The following is a 10,436-nucleotide window of genomic DNA, read 5'->3' on the forward strand; positions in this document are numbered from 1 at the left end:
AATTGATCAATAAAAATTCCGTAGTGGAATATAATCCAACTCTAAAACGAATTCCTATCATTTGCTGCACAATGATTTGAAAAGGACTATATCATGTAGAGTGAAATAAGCCATACACAGAAAGATAGATACTGCAAGTTCATTCACACATGTGGTAGCTAAAGTTGAAAAAAAAAGTTCTTAATCTAGACACAGAATGTTTATTAGAAGAGGCTGAGAGGGGTGGGAGGGATATAAGGAATTTGGATTTAAAAAATAGAAGGTAGAAAAAAATAGAAGGTAGACATGGTTAATTTATTGTGAATTGAGCTGAAATAAACATGGGGTACAAATAACTCTGTCATATGCTGATTTCATTTTGTTTGGGTAAATTCTCCAGAGTGGCTTACCTGGGTTCCAGGAGAGATCTATTTTCAGATTTCTAAGAAATCTCCTGGTTGTACACATTTACATTCCAGCAGTAGATGTGGGTAACTTTTCCCCTACATCCTTGATGACATTTATTATTTTTTGATTTTTTGATAATTGCCAAAAATTCTACCTGGGGTAAGGTGAAACTTCATTGTGCTTTTTATCTGCATTTCCCTTATGGCTAGTGATCCTGAGAACTTTTTCATGTATCTGCTGACCGTTTGTATTTCATCCTTTAAAAATACCTGTTCATGTCTTTTGCCAATTTCTTAACTAGATTATTTATTTTGTTATTGTGTTTCTTGAGCTCTTTATAGATCCTGGAGATCAATCTTTTAACAGTTGCGTAGTTTGCAGATATTTTCTCTGATTCTGTCAGGTACCTTTTAACTTTGTTGATTGTTTCCTTTGCAGTGCAGAAGCTTCTTAGCTTGATGTAATCTCATTTGTGTGTTTTCCCTTTTATTGTCTGTACTTCTGGGGTATTTTCCAAGAAGTCTTTGCCTATGGCAATGTCTTGCAGAATATACCCAGTGTTCTCCTCTAGTAATTTGATGGTATACAGCCATAGATTTAGATGCTTGATCCATTGTGAGTTGATTTCTATATAAGGTGTAAGGTAGGAATCTTATTTCATACTTCTGGATGTGTAGATCCAATTTTCTCTATAACATTTGTTGAAGAGACTGTCCTTTCTCAGGGATTGATTTTTAGCTTCTTTATCAAGGATTAGTTGATTATTGTTGCATGAACTAATTTCTGGGGCTTATATTCTCTTCTATTGGTCTATATGTCTAGTTTTTTTCCAGTACCAGGCTGTTTTGATTATAATTGCCTTGTAGTAAATCTTGACATCTGCTATTGTGATGCCTCCATCTTTGTTTTGGTTGTATAATATTGCAGGCCGGCGCCGTGGCTCACTAGGCTAATCCTCCACCTTGCAGTGCCGGCACACTGGGTTCTAGTCCCGGTCGGGGCGCTGGATTCTGACCCAGTTGCCCCTCTTTCAGGCCAGCTCTCTGCTGTGGCCTGGGAGTGCAGTGGAGGATGGCCCAAGTCCTTGGGCCCTGCACCCCATGGGAGACCAGGATAAGCACCTGGCTCCTGCCATCGGATCAGCGCGGTGCACTGGCTGCAGTGCGCTGGCTGTGGCGGCCATTGGAGGGTGAACCAACGGCAAAGGAAGACCTTTCTCTCTCTCTCTCATCTCTCACTGTCCACTCTGCCTGTCAAAAAATAAAAAAAAAAATATTGCATTAGCTATTTGGGTCTCCTGTATTTCCATTTGAATTTTAGCATCATTTTTTCTAGATCTGATCCTCCTAATTTTACATCTTGTATTCTTTGCCCTGCAGTTGAGCAGGGTGAGGTAAACTGACTTGTGCATGAGACAAGAAGATTAAAAGACTTCATGCATGCATCTCTATGTGAACTGTGATGGGGAGTGAACAGGTAGAGTGGACTGAGTGTAGAAAATTTATGGGCAGAATCTGGCATTGTGGTACAGTTGGTTAAAGATGCTGCTTGGGATGTTCACAAGTATGGGCTACTCTGCTTCCTATCTGTTAATGAACCTGGGAAGCAGCAGATGATGACTCAAGTACTTGAGTTCTTGCCATTCACATGGAAGACTCAAATGGAGTTCCTGGATACTAGCTTTAGCTTGGCCTAGCCCTAGAGGTTCCAGTCATTTGTGGAATAAACCAGCAGATGGAGATATTCTCTATCTCAGTCTGTCTGTCTGTCTGTCTGTCTCTCTCTCTCTCTGGAGCCAACATTGTGACTCAGTTGATTAAGCCACTGCCTATAACACTGGATCTTATTTGGGCACCAGGTCAAGACCCAGCTACTCCACTTTCTGATCCAACTCCCCGCTAATGCACCTAGGGAAGAAGCAGAAGATGACCCAAGTAGTTGGGCCACTGCCACCCATGTGGAAGAACTAGATGAAGCTTCTGATTCCTGGTTTCAACCTGGCCCAGCCTTGGCTGTTGCAGCCATTTTGGGAATGAACCAAAAGATGGGAGATTTCTTCCCTTCCCTTTCTTTCCTCTCCCCTCCCCTCCCCTCCCCTCCCCTCCCCTCCCCTCCCCTTCCCTTCCCTTCCCTTCCCTTCCCTTCCCTTCCCTTCCCTTCCCTTCCCTTCCCTTCCCTTCCCTTCCCTTCTCTCCATCTCTCTCTCCATCTCTCTCTCTCTCTCTCTCTCTCTCTCTCTCTCTCTTTCAAATAAATAAGTAAATCTCAAAGAAAATTGAAGGGCAGATGTGATGGTTTTAATTTTTTGAAAAGAAAAAATATTCTTTTTTTAGGCCCTGTAATTATTCATGAATGTCTGCAGGGCAACATCAGAGGAAGAGAATGTGCTGAGAGTGAAACAAAAAAAAAAAACATATTTTTAGTTTGAAATGCTTAATTTCTAAGCACCTGAATCTTTTACAGTCCCTGATGCTCTATGATGGTATGGGGATGGTTGGTGCCACGACATGAGCAGAAGAAATCCAGATAGATTGTTTTCCATTCATCTTGGAGCCTGTTTATGAAACTCTGCTATGTTAAAAAAATACTAAATTTCTGAGTTAATTAAAGAACTCAATGTCAAAAAAATTCAGTAGAGGCTGCCATTTTAGCTTAGTGGGTTGGACCATAGCTTGTCATGCCAGCATTCTATATCAGAGTGCTGTTCTAGTTCCTGCTACTCCACTTCCAACCGAGCTCTGTACTAATGCACCTGGGAAAGAAGAGGAAAATGGTCTAAGAACGTGAGTCCCTGCCACTCACGTGGGAGATCTGGATAGAATTCCAGTCACTGGTCTTCGTTCTGGCCAAGTCCTGGCTATTGTGGCCATTTGGGGACTGAACCAACAGAAGAAAAATCTCTCTCTCTCTCTCTCTCTCTCTCTCTCTGTAACTCTGCAGTTCAAATAAATAAATGCATATTTAGAAAAAAGAAAATAATAAGGTGCAAGCTAACATAGTAGCTTTGGGGACTTTGTTTTCTGGATAGTATTTTTCCTAAAATGAAAGATATTCCTGGGGCCGGCGCTGTGCTGCACTGGGTTAATGCCCTGGCCTAAAGTGCCGGCATCCCCTGTGGGGCGCCAGTTCTAGCCCCGGCTGCTCCTCTTCCAATCCAGCTCTCTGCTATGGCCTGGGAAAGCAGTAGAAGATGGCTCAAGTCCTTGGGCCCCTGCACCCATGTGGGAGACTTGAAAGAAGCTCCAGGCTCCTGGCTTCGGATCGGCGCAGCTCCGGCTGTTACAGCCATCTCTGGAGTGAACCATTGGACGGAAGAGCTCTGTCTCTCTGCCTCTCCTCTCTCTCTGTGTACCTCTGACTTTCAAATAAATAAACAAATCTTTAAAAAAAGAAAGATATTCCTTATTTTAAAATCAGTTTTCTGGTTTGTTCAAAGATTAACTTATATGTTTTTATTATAAGGCTGGACTTCTAATTTTTTTCATGTCAAGATTAGTAATTCTTTCTCAGGTTGATTCTGTCCTTCCCTGTTGATATGGATCAAATGTAAATCTGGGTATTGTATATTCAGTAGCCTCTTTGGGACATAAAATAGTTCATTCTCATTTACAAGGACAGTCACTTATTCCAGCTTCTTTCAGAAAGAATAAAACATATCTCTCTTTGTTCAGGAGGTGATTTGTTAGTTGGGAGTGTGACAGCGGAACAGGAAAATGTTGAGTGATTTCGTCATATCTCTCAGAAATCCAGTGTAATGTTTTTGGCTTACTCCTCTCTCATTTTAGATTTAAACCAATATTTACTTTTGAGAGGAAATTCAGCTCACATGTATCTGCCTCAGTTGGCTTTTATTGATAGGAATCAGGAAATTACTTTTGACCATATTACAAAAGGACTAAAGATCAAGAGAGTTTTATGTTCCAGGCAATAACAAAAGAAGATAAACATTATCCTTAAGTGTATTCCAAGACAAGAAGGGCAAAGACTGAGCAAGTTTTAAGAATTACTAATTGTTTTATTTTGTCACATAGCTAGTGCAATTTGTTCTTCCATTCAGATTATCACATGTATAGGAGTTAGTAGAATTTGTTGAAGCAATTCCAGTTATAAATGCTAAAGGCTTACTATAAAAGGGGAAAAAATTGTAATAACACCTTTGGTTTTGATTATTTGTGCTATTTAAAATAAAAATGATGAGTGCATGTTATTTACCTGAGGAAGCTCATTGTTTTGATGTATATTTTCCTAAAAAATAAAGAATTTGGAGAACAGAAGAAGATATTTTTACATTTCAAAATAAGATAATTAAATTATTCTTCACTATCTTCTGATTTGATTAATTCAAGAAAGAGATTATTTCACAGAACATATGTGCTACATTTTCTCATCTACTGTGTTCATCTAGCATTTTTCTATGGAAAGTGCTCTTTTTTAAAGATTAACTGTTCTTGGCTCTCTTACTAAGACTTAGTGTCCTTGGTCTAAATAAGGGCTCTCATTAATTGTGGGGATTATTGGGAACCACATTACCCAGGCCCAGGGACAGAAAAATAACTTGGTGCAAAGGGGCAGGTACAAAATTTGGTAACTTTTTGGGGTGATTCGTTGCATGCAGTAGAAGTCCTGGATCAGATGAAATAAGGAGTCAAGGTACTTGGTGTCATGAAAAGCTGAGCGTAGTGCCAGTCCTGTTTCTAGTTGCCAATGACAGTTATCCAGGATCTGAAAGTCCGTTTTCTACGTGGTCCTGATTTGGAAAAGAGTCCTCAGAATTGTTGCCTCCTCTCAGATCCTGGAAGCACACAAGTGAAAGTCAAACTGTACTAGCACATTGTTGGCCAAAGATACTCCTCTGTGTAGTGATTCTCAAAGTGTGGTTCCCTTGACCTGCAGCATCAGCGTTACTTGAAAGACTGTTTGAAATGCAAATTTCCAAGTCTTGTCCGTGAACCATTCAACTATAAACTCTTGGAAGGAAGTTCAACAGCCATCTGGTGATTCCAGTGAATGCTAGGGTTTGACAATCACTGTTTGAAATTAGTAAACGCTTTTAGGATTTTGGTGGAAAACCATGCTATAGTTGATTACACTACAATGTGTTCATACTGCAAGTCTGAATTTCTGCATAATTCCCTGGATTTAAGTACTAGTTCTATGTGAGCAATTATCTGTAGACCACTTGTTTTATAGGAATGTGTGGATTATTTTTCCCAGGGGCTTCAACCTCTGACTTCTTGGTCAGCTTGTTCAGCTGAATATCTACAGAGTGATGGTTAGGCTGTATGGACTCTGTCTGGCATACCACTTCCAAAACAGTCAAGCTAGAGTAAGGAGGCCCAATGTGGAAAGGGTACTTGGTGATATCTTTCTACGATATTCACATGGCTATTGCTCCTGCTGTGTCTTCTTGCCTCCCTGACAGGAATTCTAATTCCTCTAGGGTCTGATAAGAGAGAACCTAGGTTTCTAAGAATCCAAAGATGTTGGGACAAAGAGTATCCCTTTTTCACTATGAGATTGTACAGTAATCTGTCTGGAATGATTTAAAAAAAAAAAACTAGTAAACTTACATCTTCCTTTTGTTGAAGTTTTGCTGAAATTTTCTTTTTTTTTTTCTACCAACCAGAGGTTATAGCAAGTGGCTTTAAACCTTCTGTTTTTATACATATGCTTTGAGTCTACATATTTATGCAAAAGTCCCTCATCTAAAAAGCACACAATTATATGTGCTACTCTCTGGCAACAGAAAATCAACCCTGACTGACTCCTGATCGACATATATTCACATTCTTCAGAAAGCATTCCAGGCTAAGGGATCACTTCTGGTTAGTTGGACCATAGCTACAAATTCCTGTATGATCATGTGCCTGGGGGAGGTATGGTTGTGCCACCTGTGAGCTCCAGGGATTTCTTTTAGCCTGGGCTTAACTCCAGCACTCTGAGCCCGTCTTGGCCTCTAGTTCAGTTAATAAGAGGAGAAGCATTTGCATACAAAAATGTTATCTGAACTGTGATACTGGTATTAGACAACCATCTGTTAGAGATAAACTTCTGGCTGGGAAAGGAGCCAAATGCTACCAGTGACCAGGTTAGGTAGAATCTAGTCAGTGGGCATGTTCAGTTGGAAACAGATACATGCAGAGAAAGCACTAGGTCCAATTTTATACCATATCATTTGATCAAAGAATTGAATACCAAGCTTGTAGCAGGGATAAATGTATTTGTTTAGGAGTTTAATTTAATCCTTACATCAATCCAGTCAGGTAGATGTTCTTATGATTCCTGTTTTTCACATGAGCAAACTGAGACTTAGTGAGGTTAGTTGATTTACTGAAAAAGAGCAAGTGAGACAGGTATTGCAGTCTAACCTATACTATTATTTTACCAAAATTGTTCTATTAACCATTATATCTGTAATTCAATCTATAGACTTAGTACTTTCAACTGCTTTATAACATTTATTTAAAAAGCTTCTGAGGTCAGTGTTTTGGTGCAGTGGGTTAGGCTACTGACTGCGTTGTGGGAATCCAAAGTGGCTAATGCAAATCCTGGCTGCCCCACTTCTTATCCAGCTCCCAGCTGATGCACCTGGGAAAGCAGTGGAAGATGGCCCAAGTTCTTGGGCTCCTGAACCCATGTCTCCAGGCTCCTGGGTTCAGCCAGCCTGGCCATTGCTGCCATTTGGGGAGTGAACTAGTGGATGGAAGATCTCTCTAAAAACTCTACCCCTTTCAACTAGCTAACTAAATAAATAAAGCTTCCTCTACTATTCTGAAAAAAATGCATGGATAATGTCACCTATACACAAAAATTTAAAACTCAAAAAATTAAATACCATTTAGCAACATAAAGGGGCAAACTATTGATAACAAAGTAACATGAAGAATCTCAAAAGCACTATGATGAGTTATTCAGGCACAAAATTGTACATTTTTTGTGATTCCATTATTCAATGTTGTGACTCTTCCTCGTCACTGCCGCCGGAGAATTAGGCAGGCTGCCCACAGCTTGCCTTGGCTGAGGAGGGGAGTGCGCCACCTGCCACTCAGCCTCCCCTAACCTCGGGGGACAATCAGATGCAGTGGGGAGCAGGATCTCACTTTATTGTAAAAGGGTGGTGTTTATATAGCTTAGGTACGGAGTGGATGTGGGCAAGGAGTGGGGTGATGTGATGCAAAAGGGTTTTATTACACCACCTCAATGATCCTTAGGCAAAAGCGCCCTGGGGCTGGGTCATTTACCGCCAGGGATTTGAAACTTAAAGACAGGTTTTCAAATTCAAGGCAGGCTTAGGAAATTCCTCTAGGCCTCTCCAGATGCAGCCTCCCCCACAATTCAAGAGCAGGCAAATTGATCAAAGGGATTCTAAATCATAATATTCATTGACTTTGGAGATTGTTAAATCTTCATGTGATATTTAGTACTTGGGTGTACAAACTCGTTAAAGCTCATCAAAATGCACATGTAGATCTGCATTTTTTGGTTATAATTATAACTTAATGAAAATGTCAGTGTGGAACTATAAGAATAGTATGCAGAAGAAATGAAGGTATTTTTAAAAAAGGTATATTCGTATGTTTGAGAGGCAGGGTTGCAAGAGAGGGAAACTCAGAGATCTTCCATCCACTGATTCACCCTCTAAATGGCTGGGACTTGGTCAGGATCCTGGAGCTTCATCTGGGTCTCCAACAGGGCGGGGGCCCAAACACTCAGATCATCTTTCAGTGCTTTTCCAGGTACATTAACAGGGATCTGGATCAGAAGTGGGCAGCTGGGACTTGATCTGGCACTCATGGGAAGCCAGCATTGCAAGGGACATCTTAACCTGCTACACCACAATGCTGACCCCATAAAAGGATTTAAAAATAATACATGTTTCAATATATAAATATTTGAACTCATGTGTACTTGAAGACAATGAAGTTGTCAGATACTTGGATCTATTACAAATAAATATATGACATATTCACTTTGGAATTGGATATTGTCAAGACTTTAATCTCACATTTGGGAGAGATTATCTAGACATGTACACATAGGGATTCCTAGAAAGGACAACTTTAGTAAATGTAGACAGACACAATTTGTTGAATTAGGTTCAACAATATCATGAGCAGTGCTATTCTTCCCCCCACCCCCAAGAAGCTGGGTGTGGAGTGAATAAAAAGAAATAGAGAAATCTCCTATCTGTGGGTTCATTCCACAAATGCCCACAACAGCTGGGGCTGGGCCAGGCTAAAGCCAAGAGTCAAACCTCCCACATGTGTGGCAGGGACACATCGGCTTGAGCCATCAGCTGTTGCCTCCCAGAGTTAATAGCCAGAAGCTAGAATAGAGAACAGTGTAGGGGTTCTAACCTTATAACAGTGTGGGGATTCAAATCCAGTTGTTCCAATGTGAGATGTAGGCATCCCAAGCAGTGTCTTAAGAGCTAAACCAAATACCAACCACAGTTATTGTTGTTGAGGGAATAATGAACTATTCTTGGAAATGTTCCCAATAATTCTCAATTTTTACAGTGATTTTTTTTATTTGACAGGTAGAGTAAGACAGTGAGAGAGAGAGACAGAGAGAAAGGTCTTCCTTCTGTTGGTTCACTCCCCAAATGGCCGCTACGGCTAGTGCTGTGCTAATCTGAAGCCAGGAGCCAAATGCTTCCTCCTGGTCTCCCATGCAGGTACAGGGCCCAAGCACTTGGGCCATCCTTCACTGCCTTCCTGGGCCAAAGCCGAGAGTTGGACTGGAAGAGGAGCAGCCAGGACTAGAACCTGGCATCCATCTGGAATGCTGGTGCCGCAGGTGTAGGATTAACCAAGTGAGCCACGGTGCTGGCCCCTTATACAGTGATTTTAATTCTGCAAAATTAAATAGATAAACTGTGCAAAAATTAGTTTGTGCTTATATACAAAACAGTTGAGTTTCAACTTTGAATGATTTTACTTTGGGTTTTTTACCTAAAGGAATATTTAGATATTTAACTACTGTCTGAAGTGTAAGACATTTGTTCATTGTATAGGAATCTCTTCTCATTGTAAGGCATCTTGAATCCCTAGTCCTTCTCAATTAAATGCATGCAACACTCTGCTCAGTCATTATAACAGCTCCAAACCTCACACACGTCCCAAAATCCATAGGAAGAGGGTACTGGCTCTGTTGAGAGCTCTGCCCTAGACAGTACTACAAACTCAAAGATCCTTCTCCGTTGCTTCCTTGGGCCAGGTCTTTAACCATTTCCAGGTTTATTCAAAAATCCTTTTCTGTCTACTTAGAATCTAAAGGGAATTTTATATTAGAAAAATATGTATGTTTGTGTGTTAGTCTACTTGTCTATTTCTTTTCCTAAATTATGTGGCCCTGGAGATTGGAAATGGTTTTATATCTACCACCTGGTACATTGTCAGGCACATGCTTATTGGAAATATGCATGAATGGATTGATGAAATTATGAATGCAAATGTAAAATCTCCTGGGTTCACATGATCCTAGAACTGAATTCTTTCTTTATTCTATTATTTATTACACATACTATTATGCTAAATAGTTATGCTTTACTAGGATTAGAATAAACATTGAAAACAAGTTTTTAAAAAATAAGATTTTTTGAACATGATACTGACATTAAAAGGGTATATAAATATTTTTACCTAAATATCTCCATCTCATTTTATTTAACTGAAAATGAAAAAGTGATGAAAAATGCTGTATCATTCCCCAAACATCTCACTATTATGCAACAAACAAATGAAAATAAAATGGAAAGGGCCAAGATAACATAAGACAATCTGCGTTTATTTGAAAAGGCAAAACATGGTTCTCAAGATACTGCTCTCACTAACAGCAGACCCAAAGGGCATCCCTCTTTGCACCCAAAGCCTTATCTCAGATTTTACCTGTTGTCTATAAACAATCTCACAGAGCCTGCTTTCATAGCTGCTAGGGATGTGCATATGAGACCTTGCTAGTCGTGAGGTAGATTCTAAACTGTGAATAGATATTGTCTTATTTCCAGTCCCTCTTGGTTGCTATGAAGACTGGATGAGTTTCAGACC

At 40.1% G+C, this 10,436-nt stretch overlaps 1 non-coding gene across 1 annotated transcript; it reads left to right on the forward strand.

The window, feature by feature from the left end:
- Nucleotides 1-2,831: 2,831 nt before the first annotated feature.
- LOC127485240 (small nucleolar RNA SNORA55) lies at nucleotides 2,832-2,966 on the forward strand. Its single transcript, XR_007912379.1, has one exon. It is a non-coding gene; the product is annotated as a small nucleolar RNA SNORA55 (small nucleolar RNA).
- The last annotated feature ends 7,470 nt before the right edge of the window (nucleotides 2,967-10,436 follow it).

The sequence above is a fragment of the Oryctolagus cuniculus genome, chromosome 1 (genome assembly GCF_051225735.1).
Source record: "Oryctolagus cuniculus isolate XC-2025 breed Fujian yellow rabbit chromosome 1, ASM5122573v1, whole genome shotgun sequence".
Lineage (NCBI taxonomy): Eukaryota > Metazoa > Chordata > Mammalia > Lagomorpha > Leporidae > Oryctolagus > Oryctolagus cuniculus.